At 48.5% G+C, this 21,162-nt stretch overlaps 1 long non-coding RNA gene across 1 annotated transcript in view; it reads left to right on the forward strand.

The window, feature by feature from the left end:
* LOC148184624 (uncharacterized) overlaps positions 1 to 21,162 on the forward strand; it is a 56,680-nt gene that overhangs the window by 29,556 nt on the left and 5,962 nt on the right. The window contains exon 3 of the long non-coding RNA XR_015772312.1: positions 5,738 to 5,794. This is a non-coding gene — a long non-coding RNA (uncharacterized LOC148184624). The remainder of the gene's footprint in view (positions 1 to 5,737; positions 5,795 to 21,162) is intronic.

Raw genomic sequence — 21,162 nt, forward strand, 5'->3', positions numbered from 1 at the left:
TTCCGCCAGGTTCCCACAAGCACGGGAGCCGAGGCTGTGCCTGCAATCACGTCTGCCCGCAGGCAGCAGCCTTTGTAGGCGCCTCAGCTAATGGTTATTCACTGCCGGCCGGAGCAGGGACACTCGCCACCCTTCCATCCGGACACCTGGCATTTCAGTTTAGTCCAGTGTCCCAGATGATGTGCATCTGACTCTCCAAATTCAGCTGCTCCATAGGAGTGTTGTCCCTTGGTTCTCCCTGGTGTGCCTGAGACTGGAGTGGCTGGGGGCTCCTGGGGCTGCCCTGTCCCCCCAGGCCAGTGCTTTTTGCAGGGAGGGCAAGGGAGGGTGATGAGGGCTTTGCAGGAGTTTGCCTGCAACCCCAGCTGGAGGCAGGGTAGAAGCCTGCACCTCTGGCTATCCCGCAATGCTCCGCAGTGCCTGAAATGGTGTAACTCACATCTTCACCACACACTCAAATACTGCCCCAGCCAAAGCAAGGTGAGTGCCTGCCAGCTGCATACAAATATTATCTGGGTGTCACAGCAAATATTAGGCACAGGGCCTGGAGCATGCCCAGCCTCCCCCTGAGCTCCATGAAGACTGCTTGCCTGCGACAGGCCTGGCTTTCCCACAGACATTTATACTGACATGGCACCACTGCTGCTGTTTTCTTTGGATTGAGGCCAACTGCTTATGGAAAAGCAGCTGAAGCAACATGGACAGCAGGTAGCACAGAGCTGGGCGGGGGGGAGTGCCCTGCCAATACAATGGCTCACTTCCCTAGCATGGTACGGTGTAAGTTGCCCAAAACCTCAGATGTAGGATGGTGGTTTGGCAGTCATGACTTTGTGACAAAAGCCATGAGTGAAAGAGTTCGACATACCCACTCTCATTCATGTGATGCTTGGAGCCAGAAAAGGCTTCTAAAAACATGTCTCCTCCTGCTGCCAGAGATCCAGGAGAAATTAACTCCTTTTAATAGCAGCTAGGGGACCTAATATCAAACCAGGTATTTGAGCCCTCTTACACCCTTGCCACTTACTGCCAGGCTTTTGCCTCTGTAAAATCTCTTTGAAGATCATGCAATGGGTACTCCATGCCAACCCAAATTTAGCCAGCACATAGCTAGGAGCTGGTGACAATGTGTGGAGTGTGACTTGCCACATCATGCTGGCTGTGCTCATATTCCCCAACTGAGCCACTCACCCAGCTGCATCGTGGCCAGAGACACTTCTGAGATGGCTGTGCAGACTGCTGGGGTGCTGAGCACCGGCACCGACAAGCTCAGGATCTCTATTTGGACCTCAGGGCCAAAGTTTTCCATGAACATTCTAGCCTGGAAAATGTTTGGCAACAGGGTCAGGTTTCCAGCTGAGAAGAATGAATGATCTCACTACCAACTAGACTATTTCCAGAGTGACATTTCCCTAATGGAGTGCTCCAGTGCTAAGCTCCTCTGAAGCAGCACTGGTGGCACATGGTGGGGCCAGGCTGTTTCCCCATGTGCCAGCTCAGCTTCATCATTTCCTTTGCTTATCCCCCATGTGTTAGGGATTTCAGTGCAGACACCTGGATGTATTTGCATTTCCTGCTTCTTTCTATATTTGCCTCTCTGGGTCTGGATGTTTCCACCAGTTCTCTGAATGCTGGTAATTCCCACCCTCTCATCTTCTTTCTAAGATCTATTTTAAATTCACACATCTCTTTATTTGTTGCTCATTTGGGATTCAGGCCTAGAGGTTGGGCAACTGTGGAGGTAGTCTCTGTTCCAGGTAGTTCTCAGTTTAAACAACCCCTGTAGTTCCCTTTGAACAACCTCTTCCCTTCTGTCCTTTTACTTTATCCCTTAAGTTTTCTTTCTGCTCCTTCCCTTATGTGACCACACCAGTTCCTACACTTTTCATATTTGCTTTCTACTCATCCCAGCTTCCCACCTGCTATTTCTTGTCCCCTCTTCTTCCTCTTCCCCAGTGATCTGCTTGCTTCTCTGGTGACAGAGACGTTGCCACATCACCCCAGCAGTGTGCCCAGTGGTCTGAAATGAAGTCCAACACACTTATGGTGGACCTTGCCATGCCTTGGCCAGCAGGCCAAGATACCTTTTCACTAGAAGAACAGAAATGAGCAGCCCACATATTTGGAGAGCTCTCCAGAGCTGGTTTGGACCCGGGAGCTTGGACTTCTTTGCACATCTATCCATCTTAACTGCTCTGCTTGGGCTACCTGGATCAAAGGCTCACTCTTCCTCACTGAGCACTGCAAAGGCAGTTTGCAGGATGCAGTGAATGAAGGATGTGGTTAGATCTGCCTCATTGGCTCCATTTAAGGGAATGTGGTGACAGCCCATCGCCAATCTAGCTTTTTCCAGCTATTATTTATATATTTATATATATTTATAGACACATAATTACCTGCTTCAAGAAACCTGGGTTATTATTTGGCACCCCCTACTTTGCCGTGACTAGAAGTATAAATTATAAATCTGCTGTGTATATGACGTTAGGTGGCAGTCAGGCATTCTTCATGGCAGGGGTGAGAGGCAGGGGCAGAGCCAAAGCCTTGGGGCTGGGCTAGAAGGCCACAGTGAGGACACAAAGTTGAAAAGTTCTGCCTTCTCACAGCAATTGTTATGTGTTAGGCCTGCTTATACACTTAATGGTCTTAAATGCTTTTGCTCTCTGATAGCCAGTGGCTGGATAGTAGCCTTCTACAGTAACTGAGAAATAAGTAAAATATTCACAAGCATGATTGATGTGAGCTCAGAAGCTGGTGTTCCTGCCTACCCATGACATTTGCCTCTCCCTGCCCACAGTCTTTTTGTGTGTCCCCTACAAAGAGCCAGGGCTTTGTGACAGTGCCCACTGGGCTGCTCTGCAAGTGACACCCAACAAGGTGGATAACTTGCTGCCCAGGAGCATCTCAGTACCCTGAAAAGGCACAAGCCCATATGCCACCGCTTCCCCTTGGGTTTGTCTGCTGCAGGATGAATATCTTTCTCAGAGGATCTCAACTGCTGAAACACATCCCCTCTGAGGAGCAGTTGTTTGGGTTGGATATCCCAAAAGCGTGCAGATGCAGATGAGAGTGGCAGAGGAACACAGCTGACAGGCGCTGTCAGCAGAGTTGTGACCCACAGGAGCTGCTGCAGGCTCTATCCCTACATAACTACATTGTTGCCACCTCCATGGAGAGCAGAAGTGCTACGTGCTTTCCAGGAGGTAGGGACACCATGGTTGTGGTGTTGGTATATTCTTAGTCGTGCAAAGGGTGGTTGTGAGTAATGAAGTCACTACACGCCTATTGTCCAGTGTATGATGTTCCAGGGACTTTCCTATCCCAGTGGAAATCCCAGTCACCCATGTGTGTGGAACTATTACTGACAGTTGCTGACTCATGGGTGCAGCACACCAATTGTCTCCAAAATATCTGGAAACCTCATTCATTTTCAGGAGATGAGGAAAAGAAGGAGACTAAGACTTAACTCCCAGATGGCCTGTGACATACTGCACAGAGGTGCACACGAAGAAACCATGTCTTCTGAAATGCTTCACTGTGTCAGTCCCCTTCCCTTCCCTTCCCTTCCCTTCCCTTCCCTTCCCTTCCCTTCCCTTCCCTTCCCTTCCCTTCCCTTCCCTTCCCTTCCCTTCCCTTCCCTTCCCTTCCCTTCCCTTCCCTTCCCTTCCCTTCCCTTCCCTTTCCCTTCCTTCCCTTCCCTTTCTCTCCCTTCCCCTCCCTTCCCCCTCCTTTCCCCTCCCTTCCCTCCCCTTCCCTTCCCTTCCCTTCCCTCCTTCCCTTCCTTCCCTTCCCTTCCCTTCCCCTCCCTTCCCGCCCCTTCCCGTCCCTTCCCTTCCCTTCCTTCCCTTCCCTTCCCTTCCCTTCCCTTCCCTTCCCTTCCCTTCCCTTCCTTCCTTCCCTTCCCTTCCCTTCCCTTCCCTTCCCTTCCCTTCCCTTCCCTTCCCTTCCCTTCCCTTCCCTTCCCTTCCCTTCCCTTCCCTTCCCTTCCCTTCCCTTCCCTTCCCTTCCCTTCCCTTCCCTTCCCTTTATAGGGAAAATTGTGTGTGAGTGTGGAATATGAATGTTGGGTGATTTGGGGAGGTATTTTTGGGTAGGGGGATAAAAGTGAGACTTCCCTTTGCTCCTGAATTGGTGGGTGAGAAGTGGGAGCAGGGCAGGATGCTCCCAAAGACGGGTGCAGGAGGTTGCCAGGATGCAGGGGCTGAGGGGAAGGAGGAAACTTTGGTGCTCTGTGAGAGCCGTGCCAGGCTGGGAACCGCTCTGAAACTGCTGACACAGGCAGAAGGGAGAAGCAGCAGCAGCGTGATCCCCGGCACGGCATCGCACACGGGCCAGCGGGAGGAGGCATGTAGCCTTGGGACAGCGGAGGTCACAGTTTCTCCCTCCTAGGTCAAAACTGGCAAGCCGGCTGGTGAGATTGATCCACACACCTGCCCGCTTGGAAACTTGTGAGCACCTGGGTGGCAGCGGCTGGGGATGTGGCCGGTGGCACGCGCTGTCCTTGGGGCTGGCCGGGGACAAGCAGCCCGTCACCCACCAGGCGCTCTGCTGCCCGCCTGTGCCGGGGCTGTGCCGGGAGGCTGAGGGCAGGGCGGCTGCCAGCGCAGGCTGGCCCGGGCACAGCCGCAGGTGTGCCGGCCCCGCTGGCAGCAGCGCGCACGTTGCTGACCGCACGTACATGCCCGCAGCCCAGAAGGCCCTGGCAGGGGCCGCGTGTCCCGGGCTCCCGGCCGCCCCTGCCGCGCTCCTTGTTTGCCTGCCAGCCAGTGCCCCATCGGCTTCCTCCCTCCAGCTTTCTTTTTTACTTCTTTTTTTCCCACTCGCCCTGTTGCATAAGGAGAGGCGGAGGGCACAGAGAGAGGCGATGCCAGCAGTAAATGGGAGGCAATAGGTGACGGGAGAAGGGCCGGGGCATCACTGCTTGGTCTGTTTGGAAGGAGATGGGTGCTCATCCCACCACCACAATCGCTTCCAGAGAAGTCACTTCCTTCCCTCCTTCTGCTCTTTGTTTCACGCCACAAAGGAGGAGCGGACGGTCTCTGTGCCAGGCAGGGAGCATGTCACCCGTGGGGGGGCAGCGTGCTCCAGGCAGCTGCTGTGCCTACGATTGTGTCTTTGTGCCGGCTCCCTGCTGCCCAAAGCAGAAGAGTTCTGCTGCCAGGTGGGGCTGGGACCCCTGGGCCTCTGCCAACATGGACCAAGTCATTCCTTCCCCTCCTTCCCTGTGCCACATCAGGGTCTTGCTGTGACACATAGGGCTGGATGGCCTGGCCCAGATTTTGGGATAGGTGGCTGACCCATCAGGACATTGTACAAAACACAGTGGTGGCTCGTGGTGAGGAGCTCTGTGACGGAAATAACGTCAGATGAAGGGGCCTATATGCTGGGCCTATTTGTTGTCAACTCAAATGATGGATGGAGGATTAAAATGGACACAACCAGGACCCTTCTGGACATTAGTAATGTGCAGGGGTTGTTTGCATTTGCGTTTGTTAGTGTTCCCTGTGATGTCCCGGAGGATGTCTCTCTCCCCATTGTTCCTTCAAATCCCTGTCTCTTTTCCACCTTGCACCAAGTTCTTTTCCCCCAGCTTTTCCAGCTTGAGTTCTTTGCACTGATATCAGGGAAATCTACCCCTGTATTGTCATGACCCCAGGAAGGCAAAGGTACTATGGCAGTCTCTTGGCCATAGTACTGTGCAAAGCCCTCTGATGCATTTTTCTCTGTTTCTCTTTTGCAGGTGACCCAGGGCTGAAGGCAACCAAGTGGACTGTGACTCAAGATTTGAGGGGGATCTGTGAGTTTTGCTTTCATTAACCTGTGAATCCCGCTTATAGTAACAGCACCTTGATACTCTTACTTTTGTTCTTTAATTTTTGCCTTCCATTTGTTTCCTTTCCAGAAACTCTGTCCTCTTGAGTTCTCTGTCTGGGAACAGTGAACTCATCCCTCACGCAGCCAGGCTCAGGTTCTCATGGTCCCTGCCCTAGACTTTCCAATCACCCTACCGTTCATAGTGTCTCCCCCTGTTACTAAGAGAAAAGGTCAAGGGTATGATTTTTTCTTTGCACCCTCTTATGGTTAATGTGTCTTTCTGACTGTACCCCCATGGCATCACCCTCACTCACCACCAGAATGTCTGCTCACATCCAACATGCCCACAGATGTCAGGGGGCAACTTGATTCAGTGAGACCTCATGCCAGCAATACATGTTGTGCCAGCAGCCTCAGTGCACCAGTGGGACTCACTCCATGTGCTCCCTGTGAAGCTTGCCCTGGCCACGCTTACAGTGCTGGCCCTCACAGCCAGCCACATGCTGCTGTCACCTCCCCTGGTGCATGTCTGAAGGAGCTGCTTAGTGACCTTGCCCATTTTGTTCCTGACGTGCTTAGAAACCAGAATGCCTGTTTTCCCAGACACATTGCCTTGTGCTGGCATGGTAGTCACACACACTCCAGCACTTGTGGGTGCTGCTGGATATCGTTCTGTGTCCTCAACATGGAGGTGTGTCTCCCTTCCCTCACCCAGGTTTCTCCCTAGGCATTTGTCCCTCGATTCTTTACTCCTGAGCCATTTGCTGTTGATCTGGCAGCAATTCCAGTCTCCTCTGACTATCTTGCCCATGGAGATGGTGACCAGTGAGGCCCCAGGGCTGACTGGGTGGTGGATGTCACAGATCACAGTGGGCTCCACCTCATTTTCTCCTAAGTCTGAGCCAGTCTCTCATCTTAGAGAAGTCTGTCCATTGACTCTCAGGGCTGGAGAGTACAATTATGTGTGCTTGTATAGCTTGAAGCTTTCTAACCAGCCCAAGTAAGTGGTTTTCACCTTTTCAGCCAGTCACTTCCTGTAAGAAAAGACACATCCATTCTCTTTGAGTACAGATCTCGCAAATGAGTACAAACCTTGCACATGCCAGCACTGGCTTTCTTCTCTGGAGGAGAATCTCCTGGCCTTGGCTCTCCAAAATCATATTTGAATGAAGAATGTCTTCCTTCAGCAGAAGGTTTGTGCTTTGCCAACAAAAAGAAATCCCTGAATTTGTTGATGTTCTTGGGAAACTTCTCCAAATGCTTTTCTCTGGTACTGCAGGGGCAGTGTGGACAGTGCTGATTTCTTTATGTGAGCCCAGCGTGTCTCAAGCCATGCTTTAAGCTGCAGGTCGGTAATGAGGCCAGTCATTTGTTTGGGCTCCTGTGGATAATTCTGTCAGGGCCAAGCACTCTGCCAGTGAGTTTCTTTTAAGGACTGATTTTCTTTTACACAGTCAAGACTCAGACAGCCTATTATTAACCTCAGAGCCTGATGGCTTGCTTTGCATTCCCATCCCTGTCTGTGCTTTCAGTGATTCCAACACCCAGCTACTGCACTTCCATGCACCCCTGTTGCCTTCCTGCCCTAGCTTAGAGCCCTGCCTCACCAGACTGCTTTTGCAAATGTTGCACCTCAGTGAAACTTGTCATGTCCTTCACCCATCCATAGAGAAGAGGCTCTGTGAGGAAAGCTTTGAGTTTTCAGTCATCCTATCCCAATTACTTGTCCCAGCAATCCCATGGAGTAGGGAAATGTGGCCATCTTCTAGGTGGGTGAAGAGATGTGGCAGCAGCAAGTGGAAAGCCAATAGAAGAGAAAAGAACTTGAATGCAAAGCTTCAGGGTGCCAGGCTTAGGACAAATTCCACCAGTTCTGAAGGAGAACAGTAGGTGCAAGTGTATCTTGCCCATACTCAAGCAATGGTGTCACCACTGACAGCAGGAAAGGATGAGGGGCTTTTGGAACAAGGACTCATAATGAGTCTGTTCCTGAGCTCAGACCTCCTGCTTAAAAAGTCCCTTGACATGTGAGGAAGCAAACAGCAGTGCGCATAGCGGGGAAAACCTCAGAGACCACAGGAGGTCCGAGGGTGCCAGGCAAAAGAAGGGCAAGCCTCTGCCAGCATATCTCTGTGGAGAGGTGAAGCAGGCATCCAAAAATAGCTCACCCTGCTGCCAAGAGCAGTGAGCCTTTGATAAACAGTTTAAGAATAACCTCAGTGGGAAAGACACTGCAGCTCCCTCCATCAGAACTGAATTTGTGTCTTGTTTGCATTTCCATGCCCTGCCAGCTTGCCATGGAGCATGTTGCTCATGTGATGCTTGCTGCCTGCAGATACTGGCCCTGGCTGCAATGTGGGCAACCGTGAGGGACTGGGAAGATGCTTGGCTATATTTTGCTTCTGCAGCAAGGACTTGTCCTGGTTGGAAGCAGGAGCAGGGAGGCAGTCTGATGGGGATATGCCTGGTCAGAGCTACAAGGTGCTTTTTGTGTTGCAGCTTTCCATCCCCCTGTTGACACGAGGGGATGGCTTGTGTGGTTGTCAGGTGGAGAGGTGAAAGTGCAGGGTGTTCTGCCACAGGAAACTGGAGCCAGATGAGCTAAGGGCCAGCATGTCCTGGAGAACCCTTCCTAGGGAGGCTGGGTTTTGGGGACACTGCTTTGTGCGCCCTCAGCCAGCACTGGGATGTGGAGTAGTGACAGAGAAGTTCCTACCACCTTTCCACATCTCTAAGATAACAGTGCAGGCCATAGCCAGGAGATCACATTGGGATGCAGCACCATTCCCACCTGGCTGCCCTGGGATAGCAGCACCTCTCTCTAGGGAAATTGGGATTTTGTGGGCTGAATCCCCTGGTGTGCTGGTTCTGCAGTGGGGGACCTCAAAGTTCTGGTTACCTGCACAGGAAGCCCTGGCACACAGCAGAGCAGCAGGGCTCATTGCACTGATACGTGCCCTTGGACACTGTGGCTGAAGTGCTGTATGAAGGGACAATGCTTATATCCCCCTTAGCCCAAGGCCACCACACAGCCCCTCCTCTGGGTTCTGGACACAGACCCTGCCCTGCCCCCCTGCCCCAGCTCCCTGGCAAGGCCGCCTCCAGAGCAGGGCCTGGAAGGAAATAGATATGTACCGACAGAAAAATCTTATACTTGGAAAGGTTATTGTATTGCTCTGGTGGTTGGGGGAGAGTGTGATGGAGGTGGGGCAAGGCAGGGGCTGACAATCCTTCTCCAAATGCTGTCACTCTAGCGCAGTGATCCTTGGAGAGCCCTTGCCATTCTGCTGCCAGCAGGCAGGAGCCAATTAAGGGCAATTAGGGTGGAAGAGCAGAAGGTGCCCCTTTAGCTGCCTCCAGAGCGGCCACTGGGAGTGCTGGCGCTGCTCCACACTGTAAGGTTATTAGAGTTCTCCATATTGTCCTTGGAAGAGATGCTTTGGACCCATCTGCTTGGAGCAGTGAGATGAAAGGGAGACACCCTTTGATGTGTTTGCCTGTTCACACAGTGCCTCTGTGGGGAATCAACCTGAGCACCTTCTGCAGAACCTTCCACCACTGTTAATCATCCAGGCGGGTTACCCTGGTGTCTGAGGTCTCCCAGGCAGAGCATGATCCCCCAGGGCACACATGTGGCTTCTTCCCCACATAGTGAATCCTTTTCCACAAAACAAAATGCAGCAGGCAAGAGCAGAGAGCAGCAATGAGGACAGAGTTTCTGGGGCAGAGGGCTAGCCCATCTCCATGAGGAGAAGGAAGAGAGGCACAGCTGACAATAAGTGGCCTGACTGCTGCCATACTGGCCATGGCTTGGTCCCAGGACTCTTCCTGGGTGACTGATGCTCCACAGCTGGATACTGGTAATCTCAAAGCCTCCCTCTTATCTGCATGTACTGCCAGAGCACATCAAACCATACGGAATGACAGTGGCTGAGCTTCTAACAGCCTTGTTGCCTATTTTGTTCCAACATTTACAAAATCCCCTTCCTTGGCCATCACTTCCTCCCCTACAGCTCAGGCAGCTGAGTGTTGCACTATATTTGGAATGGCAAGGCAGTATGACATGGACTCTCCTGTGAGTTGAACAGGAGAGCTTAAGGTTTATTACCTCAGATCTTCTTTTATAGACTGATACACAAAAGTCCAGAAAGGTAAAACTCTTATTGGTCAGTAAACCAACACATCACCATCATTGGTCAGTGGCGTACACCACCTCTCGACCTTTCTTTGCAAGAAAACAAGAAACTGACAAACAACACCTGCAAGGCTGTCTTCTATCTCTGAGGATTGTTTCAATTTCCTCATTATGATTTCCCAGCCCACTTTCTCAGGCAAGTCTGAGAAAGTTATGTGGCCTGCTATTCCACAGGCACTGTGCTCCCTGCTTGCAGCTTGCATTTAGCCTCCACAGCTGAGGAACAGCAGAGGCAGAAGATGGGGCAGCTCTGTGATATGTCATGAAGACATCTACTAGGCTTGCAGAAGAGATAGTCCTTCCTGGTCCCTGCTCTGCAGGCCTGAGTACTCAGTGCCTCTGGGCACCAGTGTCCTGCCAACACAGAGATCCCACCGCAGCACAGAGTTTCCTAATATGTTGCCCACAGCACCCTTATTCCTTTCCCCCTCTCCATTCTGCTTCTTGAACAGTCCCTCTTCTTCCCTAGGGGCCACACCTCCCCATCCTTATTTTCTCACACTTTACTGCCCCCAGTGTCACTGTGCCCATCCTGTTTTGCTCCCTGCATTATTTTTGCTGCCAGGGGACTGCAGCGGGGGTGAAGCTGGAAGAGGAAACAGGTGCAGCTTTTACCACTGGGCATGGGCTGTGGTGGAATGGGAGGAAGGTCCATGGCAACTCACCATTTTCACAGAATCTATATTTTTCCTGCATCCAGGAGCTGCTGCTGGATGGACTTCAACTTTTTCTTGATGTGGAGGAGAGCAAGAATGCTGTCAAGGCCAGGCATCAGTCTTTCTATTGCAGACTCCAGGCATGATTGGTTTGGGTCCAATTCTCCAAAGTTCTTTGCAAACTAAGTGGCTCTACTGAGGTGACTCTTTGGTCAGGTGCCTTGCTCTGCCACCTCCCTCATAGGCTGGATGGCTCCTTGCATCTCCCAGCCAGCTGAGCATGCTGTGCAAAACTGCCATCTCCAGCACTGTGCACAGAGCACCGTGTAAACAAAAGGCTCTAAGCATGCTGCCTCACAGCCTCCAGAGCAAAGGTGGCCCCAGGGCACTTGCCATGGATTTTCCACCCACAGGTGCCACCACCCTTCCGGAAGGAAGCAGTCAGCCTTGTTTTGAGCAGCTGCCTTGCAAATGCATCCTCTCTAGCATGCAGCTGCCTGACCCAGGACAAAGCAACCTGTGGCCTCGAGGAGTGAAACACAGCATTGAAAACTGAAAGTGCTGCACACAGACAGAGCAAGGGATGCTCTCCACCAGCTCCTGTAACAAGCACCTTTCTGCTTTTCAGTCTTTGTCAGGAACAGGAATGATCTCTGTAGTTTCTTATCCTGCCTGGTGCTGCCTTTGCATCTGCTGCAGAGCAGAAATTCAAGGAGATGGATGCAGACCTTTATCTGCTTTGTGGAAATACGTCTACTGTTTTCAGCTTAGGTAAAGGTGTTTAGTTAACAGATCCTAGCTGCTGACACTAAAGAACATGAGATTCTCTCAGATTTTTTGCCAGCATTCCTCATACTTTTGTGTTGCTTCAAACAGGAAACAATGCTCATGGAAAAACTTCTAGCAGCTCCAGAATGGGTCCCTGGAAACTTGGTGAGCTAGTTGCAATGCAGACTTCAGAAATGCTCTTACCACATGTGCTACCTCTTAGAAGCCAAGGAGGGATTCCTAGGGCCAGGAAGAGAGAGTGTATGCCACCATGTGGCAGTAGATTCCCAAGTGTGGAGCTCAGGAAAGCTTCAGGCAGGACCAGCTCATTGCTCAGGCTGGAGGATGGCCTGGCCATCACAGGCAGAACTTCAGTGAGGAGCTATGACCTTCTGTGCATGGACAGGGAAGTGCTGTACAGGCACCCTGTCCCATCTCCAAGGGCACCAGCCATCCCCTCCATGAAGGGAAGATTTATTCTGCAATTGAGTAGCCCTGAAATTTACCATGGAAGACAATCTGAGATTTGTGTTCCAGCACCAAAGACCCATTATTCACAGTGACAGCCTGCAGAGCTGAAAATAAACAAAGAACAAAGTAAAATCAAGTAGCTTTGGACAGAAACCACCTTGCCTCAAGGCAGAAAACAACTTATAAGCAAGAGAGACAGCTTCTGAGGAAGAAACTCTTTTGGAAGCACATTATCCTACTGATGCAAAGCTTCTTGCCTTTCTCTCAAAAGCAGCTAAAAACTGGCCTACTAGAAAACTTCGGTCAAGATGGAGGCTTATCTTCTTATCTTCTACATTTTCACTGTAAAAAAATAAAAATAATAAAAAAAATTTAAAAAAATCATCTTTCTGGCAATGAAGAGAGCCCTAAAAATCTGAAATCACTGTAAAAAGCCACTGCATTGTTTGTAGTCTGAGTTATGCTGCAATGAGGACTCTGAGCTGTCACTCATAGCAACAGGCTCTTAACTCTAAATTCAGCAATGGCCACTCAAGCCTTAGCTTCCCTCACTATTGCATGCTGCCTGAGGATGTGTTTATCCCTAGGGTCTGTACTGTACTCCTAGATAGCAAAATGCCTATTTCTGCCTCCTTAACAGCTCTTCCAGGGTGTTGCACAGTAACTGCTATCCTGTATTCTATAAATATAGCACTGTCAGCTTAAAACACTTTTGAATATAGAGAGGAGTAGCTGGAGACAACTACCTAGTTGGGTTACTTTGGTATTTCATTCTCTTAAGTGCTACACTGTAATTTGAAGGTGGGAATGAAGCTATTGACAAGTCTGAGGTCTTTTGCCTGGAGATCTAGGTAGTCCAAAGGGCCCTGTTCCCAAAAAAACTTGGAGTAAACTTGTCCTAAGCATCCCATCCATGCAAACTACTGCTGTATCAAGGTTTAGCTGACTTTGGTTGCTGGGCCCTGATCACCCCAGGTGTTTTCCAAATTCTCCTATTCTTTGCTTTTCAGAGGAAGTGTGTCTAAGAGGATAGACCATGCTGGCAGACCTCCAACGCCACGTGCTGATTTGCCCTGGTGGAGACTCTAACCTGTTGCTGTCTGGGAAAACCATATCTGTGTGCCCTTGAGAAGAGCACTTAGAAGATCAGAGTGTAGACTGAGGAAAAATGCACCAGATCTACCCCTTCTGCTTCCCTCTGTGCTTGTGCACGGTAGAGCAAAGCATTGAGTCAGGAGGCAGAGTGAGCCTGTGGAAACCAGATGCATGGAGGAGGAGGAGGAGGAGGAAGAGGAGGAGGAGGAGGAGGAGGAGGAGGAGGAGGAGGAGGAGGAGGAGGAAGGACATGGGGTCTTCAGTATCAGGATGGAAATGTGACACTCCAACTTTTAAAGGTCATCCACTTGGGCTCACACTGCAGCTCACACTGGTTGGACAAACAGGTCTTCATATACAGTAACAAACACTCAAAACAAATCAAAAAGCATTTGAAAATATCATCCTGTCTGGCTGTTCCAGATGAGTTTTGTAGTGAATCTGAAGGTGCCCTTTTCCTGGAGTGCTGTGCTCCCATTATGCTGCCCACAAGCTGCATGGGATCAGGGCTCGGCACCATGGGTTACCAGAGACAGTCACCTTAATCAGCTTAAACCACAGCTTGACTCAGGCCTCAAACTGTGCCACCCATCCCAAGGGAAGGTTGCTGAAACAGAGAGTGACTGCCCTGAAAATTCCTCCTGTGGTCACTTTTGTAAAGTCCTGCTTAGCTCGGAAGGGGATAGGGAAAAAAGTTAGTGGCACTCTCTCTAAAAAACAGTGTTTCAGCTGTGATTCATTTTGTCTGAGGATTTGGCCTGTTTTGCTAATTTGTGGGAAGCCAATTCAGCAGAGTTGGTAACCAGTTGTTTGCTGATGCTGCCTTTGGGATGGTTGTCGCCTTCCACCTGGGAAACGTGGGGGGCCCCAACACAGATTGGGCACAATAAGATCCTTGGAGATGTGCAGAGATGGGCCTCTTTTGTCTGTGGGGCTAGTCTGGCTGACTTTTCTTCTTTCTTTGAAAGAGCAATAAACACCTCTGGACCACCCCATGGAGGACTGAGTTGTAGCACATTGTCCTCAATTTGCCTTCTGTTCCCACTGCCTGCTGTCCTTGCTTCTTTGTGGCATGTGTGAGGATGGATATGTCTGTCCCAAGAAACTGTCTGCAGTAATTTTGCAGTACCTTTGACATTGGACAGACCACTTGTGGCCCACAGACCACAGGCTGAGAAATACTGTGTGGGGTGATGTCTACTGAGTTGCCTCCCAGAACTCAGGTTCTTTGAAACACATGAAAAGAAGCAGTTTATGTCCTGGAAAAGACATTGCCTTGGGCAGACAAGCACGGGGGAGGCAAGGACAGGGACACCCCAACCACCCAGCTGGACTGTCCTCTAGCCCAGGGACCTGACTCTCCCAGAGTTACTGTCTGAGCAGCCCAGGTAAAGATTTAGGGGGTCCCGCTTGCAGCTGTGCTGTGACATGAGATAGGGATGCTGGCAAAGGGCAGGCAGGTAAGGAGGTGCAGTGTGGGTCTGTGGTGGGAGGGAGCAGAGGGGGAGGAGGGAGCTCTCGCCAGCCCCACCACACTCCAGCAATCAAAGCCCAGCCTCTGTAATTAATACTATTTAGCCCAGGTTAGTAGCAGAGGAAAATGTCTCTTGTCAGCCTGGCTTTGCCCACTGGCCCTGATTTAGCAACATGAAAGCATTTTTTCTGATTAACTGTTCACTGAAGGAGATAAAAGAGATGACCATAAAAAGTTTTCTTTAACGTGATGAATGCAAAGGGACTGGTAGAGCTGGAAAGGGTGAGAGAAGAGAGACTGCTCTGACAGTAGATGGGGCTGGGCTGGGAAAAGGGTGTAGGGCAGAGCTGGGGGGCTGGGATGGCAGAAGGGCTGTGAGGCAGGGGCAGAACTGGAGGGGTGTCCAGGACTAGTCTGGCAGGGGCCCCAGGATGGGAATAAGTGGATAACCAGGACGGAGGCAGTGGTAACTGAAACATTTCCGAAAAGAGATTGGTAGCAACTGTAATTGTTACAGATGTATATATAGATAGATATGTATATATGCATGAGGTTTTTTAAGGCTTTTATGAAGTTGCAGTCTGAATGCCAAATTTCACTGCTCGTCTCTACTACTAAGCTAAAAAAAATGTTGGTAGCTAGGAAACAAAGTGAAATAGTAAAGTTCAGTTTCTAACATGATGTGGTTAGGATATTTTAGGGAACAGTGATGCTGCTCCTACTTTGTAAAACCATAGCAGGGGGTTGAAAAGCTATATTTAAAATTTATTTATATTTAAAAGCTAAGCCATCCCTTAAAGGAGATTTCACTGTCACGTAGTCCAAACTGTCCTTCAGTGGCCTTCAATGTGATTTTTAAACTATACATTGTTGACAGGTTACCTTTTAAACTTTTCTCAAGATGGACAATGAAGTTGGTCTGACCCACTTGAGATTGGTTTCTGTGTTTTGGGTAGGTATTTGCCAGAATGAAAAAATACTAATTTGGAAGAGAGAGGGAGAAAATCCAAAGAGCATCCCCAGTCAAGTTAGTTTTTGCAGTTGTTTGCAGAAAAAGATTTTGCCCTGATGTTTCTTATGTATTTAGGGATAGAAAGGGAGAGTGTGTGAAATAAGATGATTTCAATTGAGAGGTTCTTATTGAAAGGTAATTGTGCACCAGGTAGAGGATGAAAGTCCTTGTAGATAAATATCCAGTTACAAAAACTGATGTGTCTTGTACAAGCTTATTGTGCTAAAGGGGATGTAACTTTACAGGCAAGCCAGAAATCATTATCTCCCCAGGATGTGCAGTGAGAAGCTCAGACATGCACAAAGGCATCGTCCGTGTTCAACATTAGGTTGGCTGGTCTGTAAGCAGATCGGATGTCCTCACACCAAGCTCCCCTTTTGAGTCAGCTCAGCTCCTCTCCCAGAGGTCAGAGGAGACACAGGAAAGGTCCCTGAGCAGGCAATGGAAACACTGAAAAGGAGGTGAGACTTGAATGCAGATAAGAGGAGTGAAAACTAATTGATCTGAAAAAGCACCGTTGTTGTGGGGTATAAAATAATGACTGGGAAGTCCCTTTTATTTAGTGAGAGGCAATAATAGCAAAGGGCAGATGATAATGCTGAAAGGGTGGCATTTTAGGGCTCTTTAATCTAGGAGAGAGAGGCATAACAAGCAACAGGGGTTGCAGTTTCAAGCCTGGCAAATGTAAATAAGAAATGAGGCAGGTTGCACAGGGGGTGCTGGCATACATTGAAGCAGAGTATGTCTGGAGATTGTGTGGGGCTCACCATCACTTAATGGCTTGGTGTCCAGACAGGCTGATTTTCTGGGAGATAAAAACAAGTTACTGAGCTCAACTGCAGTGATGGCTGAAATTCAGTGGCGGAGCATTAGTCAGGCTAAGAATTCCTGCCTTTTCTTCATTCAGGTGGAGACTTGACTGAAAAATACCATACTCACCCAGGCATCTCACCCACAGGGACTATCCCAGGGTGGTGGTGAGTACAGTCACCTTCTTAAGGGGCTGTGATGTTTGCGTGGTCGAGAAAAGTGTGCATTTCTTTATTGCCTGGGGGAAAGCGTCATTATTTTGTGTGGAAGCAGCTGCAGGCAGTGGTCTTTGAGTGGAGGCCTGAGTTCAGGAGGAGCCATTGTGGTGTCTGCACACTGCCACACACATCGACCTGGGACAGCCATTCTGACAGCTGTACTGGGTGATCCCTCCTGTCCCTGACAACCTGCCAGCATGGGAAGACAAAATGCTTGACCCTCTGCACCCTGTATGTGCTTCCACCAGCTTGTGTCAGGTCTGCTCAGAGTCCATCCCCACTCCCTGCGAAGCCTTTCTGTGAAGGCTCTGTAGACATTTCAGGACAATCCTCTGCATCCTTTCTTTCCCCTGCTCAGAAATGTTTCCAAGGCTCATCCACAGTGTCAGTGCATGTTTCCCTTAGACCTTTCAGAATCCCCTCCTGTTGTGTGCCCCTAGGGCAGAGGCCTCCATGTGTTCCCCTCTCTAGCCACGCCTCCTGTTCCCAAAAATTTCCATTTCTGTGAAATATCCTAAGCCCCCTGTAGGCTCAGCTAATGTGCTGTGACCCATCCTGCTAGTCTGCAAGCAGCTGCCCAGGCTGCTAGCACATCCCAAGATTTTGGGGTAAGGGAAGTCCGTGCCAAAAGCCCTACCTTGCCTCTGGCATGCAGTGGGTCAAGTAGTGCACAGGAGGTAAAAAAACCCCACACCTGCCAGTGCTGACTAAGTAATAATGCTTTCCCAGAAAGTGGAAAATCTCAGCCTGGAGTCCATTATTGTAAATAATTTTTGTTTTAAAAGCAAACAAACAAATTGCTGGAAGTCTCCCGGCAGCAGGTGCTGGCTCCATGTGAAACCCAGCCTCGCAGCCCATGGTTCTCAGTTGTCTGTTTATTCTATCTTCTATTTATAGCTGGTCAAACCTTTCCATCCTTCCTTGTGTTTTCTACTTGCTCTGTCTGACTAATTAATGTATTTACTGTTAGTATTTTAATAAAACAAACAAAAAATTGAATGAAAAATACTGCCTGTGGCCAGGGTGCTGCTGGCTTGAGGTGTTTGGGAGGATACAAGCCAGCTGGGGGAAGCCTGTATGGTAATGGATGTTGGAGGAATGCTAAGGTAGGAAAAGAGGTGGTGTACATCTAAAGGATGGGACAGAACTCAACTATGGCAGGACTAGGTCTGTCTTCCTGGTGTGAACTGCAGTATTTTCACTGGCTTTGTCTGAACCACTCCTCATTTTGTGCCAGCTGTGGCTGTTGTCCCTGGTCCCAGCTAGGGCAGCCTCTGTTCCAGCTGTGACAACTGGGCCCCTGGCTAAAAGGCATGACAGATTGGGAAAACAATCATTGTGTTGGTCCAGGGCAAAGCTGTTTAACAAAGAGACTGGCTGGCTGTGGTTATGGAGAAGTTTGGCTGAGACACAGATGCTGCAGGTGATTGCAGGCTGGTGACTGTGGCTGCTTGGTGAAGGTAGACAGTGAATCCACAGCTGAAACCACTCTGGAAACCTGTGACAGAGGAGCATCCTGAAAGCTTTGGGATATGTGACACCACCCAACATGGAATAAATGAATTGAACAAGCAATGTACAAAAAACCATCGATGTGCCACTGAGCCTCACTTCATCATCCACTTTTTTACAGACATCTTTTGTACTGCTGCTACACGAGCCATGACTGCAGCCACCTCGCTGTGTCAGCTTCACATTTTTCTCCTTTAGGCTTGTATCTCTTTACTTACATGCAAATTTAAGCACTGCTTTATAGCCTCAAGCAGACACCAACCATGTGCCTCTCCCTTATTTAAATTAATTTTACTTGCCAACACAGTACAAGATTCTGTAAAGTATGGCTATAACTAAGTTCCTGCTTTGTGAGTTGGTGATTTGGTGTGTGTCATGAACTATGTAGGCCTCATTGGCCTTGAAATCCCAAAAATTATCACTCACGCTGATACTGCCTTTCTCAAAAGGCAGTATCGGCATTTCACATTGGGTCATTTAGACAGGAACCTCTAAACCTGACACTTGCTTCTCTTTCTTGAGTAGTGCATGATAAACTTCTTGATCTTTGAACAAGTGGGATTTGCACCCCTTTGTGGAGGGAGTATAGCTCAACTGGTTGTTGCATAAGTGGATATTTTCTCATTTAGAGAAGATGATATTGCAGTTTACTGCTCAGCAGAAGACAGATCCACAGCCTAAAATATCTCTGATCCCCTCAGATATCTCTGTTTTCCCTAGGAATGTCCATGTCTGGAGAGTGGGGAGAGCCTTGCTGTGAAACGGTGAAAGTGGTGCATGCCTCTGCTCCCAGAAAAAAAACTTAGGCAACTAGGTGGATCAGGTATAAAGTGTAGATAGAAAAACCTGGTGAATTTCCCTTTTTAAAGTAGTTGTCTTCCCAGGGTGCAAATTCTGAGTCCTCTAAAAAGGCCAGTTGTGACCACAAATATTTATACAAAATAAGTTCACGGTGTGTTTTGTTAATCTTGGGAGGTCTGCACAAATTAATTTGTTACATATTTTTACACTGGATAATTTTCAGGCTGTTTTTTTTTAACAGGGCTGCTAATAGAACTGTTAACAGTCTCAGGCACTGTCCAATGATTCACCAAAACTTTTCACTTGTACTACAGCTGATATTTGTGTGACATTCAGCATGCCAGACTGGAACATTCAATATTTGGGACTTGAATTCCTCCCAGACAGAAAGGCGCTTAGAAGAAGCTTCAGCCTTTCTCTGGGCTCCTTCCTTTAACAAAACTCTGATTAAGTTAATTATGTTTTATGAGGAAAAAAAAGGAATAGAAAAAATGTCACTGTTGGACACGAAATGATTCACACGGACACAGCTTGAGGTGTGGTTAAAGAAGAAGAAGGTTTATTTGTTCTTTCAATATTTATAGATTTTCAACCACGACCAGGGATTGGATAGTCAGGTTAACACCTTCCCAACCACACTGGCCATGAGAGACATCCATCAAAAGGCATATCTTTAATGGAGTGTATAAACATCTATGTTTATAGTTACTTTCCTGGGAAAGTGGCTAGAAATTATGAAAACAACATCAAAAGGTCCGATTCTCAGGGTGACAAAAAAACAACATATAAGATGTCGGTGAAAAGAAATAGAAAAAGCTTTCTGAGCAAAAGGCTTGAAACAATGGATTCCTGCCATCTTAGCTATTTCACCTTTCCTACTGGCTCAGCTGTGATTTACATTTCTATTGATGAAACAGTGATCCTGATGTGAAACAGCTCTGCAAATGACCAGAACAAAATCCATGCATCTCTTTTCAATATTCCAGCTCAATACCTTAGTGGAACGAAAAACTGAACAAAAATATTTATTTTAATTGATATTTTCTTTGGAAACTGGGCAATGGGGCTATTTCTTCAGAATTGCTCTGGCAGATATAGTAGAGGACAGACTGGATGCTCTGGAAGGGCAGGCTCTTTCTGCAGAACGCCATCCTACATTCCAGCTTTCTCATGTAAGCAATTTTTTTTTAATGCCAAAAATGCCAAATACCTTTTCTGACAAGATTAACAGGGGTCTTAAAGAATCTTATCAAAAATCAGATTGGATAAAGGTCTAATGGCCCTTCCTCCATCTGGTACAGAAGGGAGTTAACAGTGTAATGATGCTAGAATGTTTAACAGCTTATGTGATTGCACAAATGTTTCTTTTATTCCTACAAATGGGAATCAAAAAGGGCTTTATGAGTTTGACAGATTGTCCTATTCTACAATGTCATTGCTCGTTTCATTTCCAATGATACACAGCTGCAACATGTTTGATGTGCCTGTGAACCCAAATCAAAGCTGTGAACATCTTCCTAAATATTTCTGTAACAAAACCTTCTCAATAGACTAAATGATCTACAGAAGGAGTCCTACAGGAAGTACCTGCACTTTGGTATTTAATTCAGCATTGTGTTACCTAATGCTGCTGACCTGTTCTGTGATCTTGAGAAAAAAATAATGAGGATAAAAGCCATATTAAGGTAATGAGATAAAAATCTCATGACATCTGTTTGCACTTTTAAAAATTGCATGAAAGCATGCAAATAAGCTCAGCATTTGATGAGTGGTGAGCAGTCTTCTCTCTGCTTGTGTGTCAGCCTGGAGCTGCTAATGACTACACAGGCTGTAACTGCAGCTAAGAGAAAGCCACAAGAAAACAGCACTTGATTAATAAATCAAAATGCCAGCTTTCAGTATTGCTGGAGTCCCCAGGCAGGTGGGGTATGACACTCTTGAGCAGTTTTGAGAACTGCTGATTCCACCAAGCTGGCTCAACACAAAGCCCATAGTGACTCCAGAGTAGACAATCTTTTTGTCTCTCTTTCAAATCACTCTGACACTGTCTAACCCTCTTCCTACACCCTGAAGGTCCAGGTGTTATTCCAGACCGTCACCATGACCCCAGACTTGTAGCTGGTGGAATAAGGCAATCAAATGCAGGATGCTCCAGGTTTCTATACAGGTGCTGCAGACATTAAAGCATGGGAGGTCATGGTGGGTGTAGGAGCCAAAGCCTGAAACTATGCTTGCAGCACCAGAGAACAAAAAGAAAGGGGACCACTGGAAATACACATGTGGAGTGAATCCCTCTTTTCATCCTATGTCCAACAGTGGCCAGCACCAGGTTTCCTAGA

This window comes from Pseudopodoces humilis, chromosome 3 (genome assembly GCF_049639895.1).
Source record: "Pseudopodoces humilis isolate 2021_Gansu_Grassland_sample_001 chromosome 3, ASM4963989v1, whole genome shotgun sequence".
Taxonomy (NCBI): Eukaryota; Metazoa; Chordata; class Aves; order Passeriformes; family Paridae; genus Pseudopodoces; species Pseudopodoces humilis.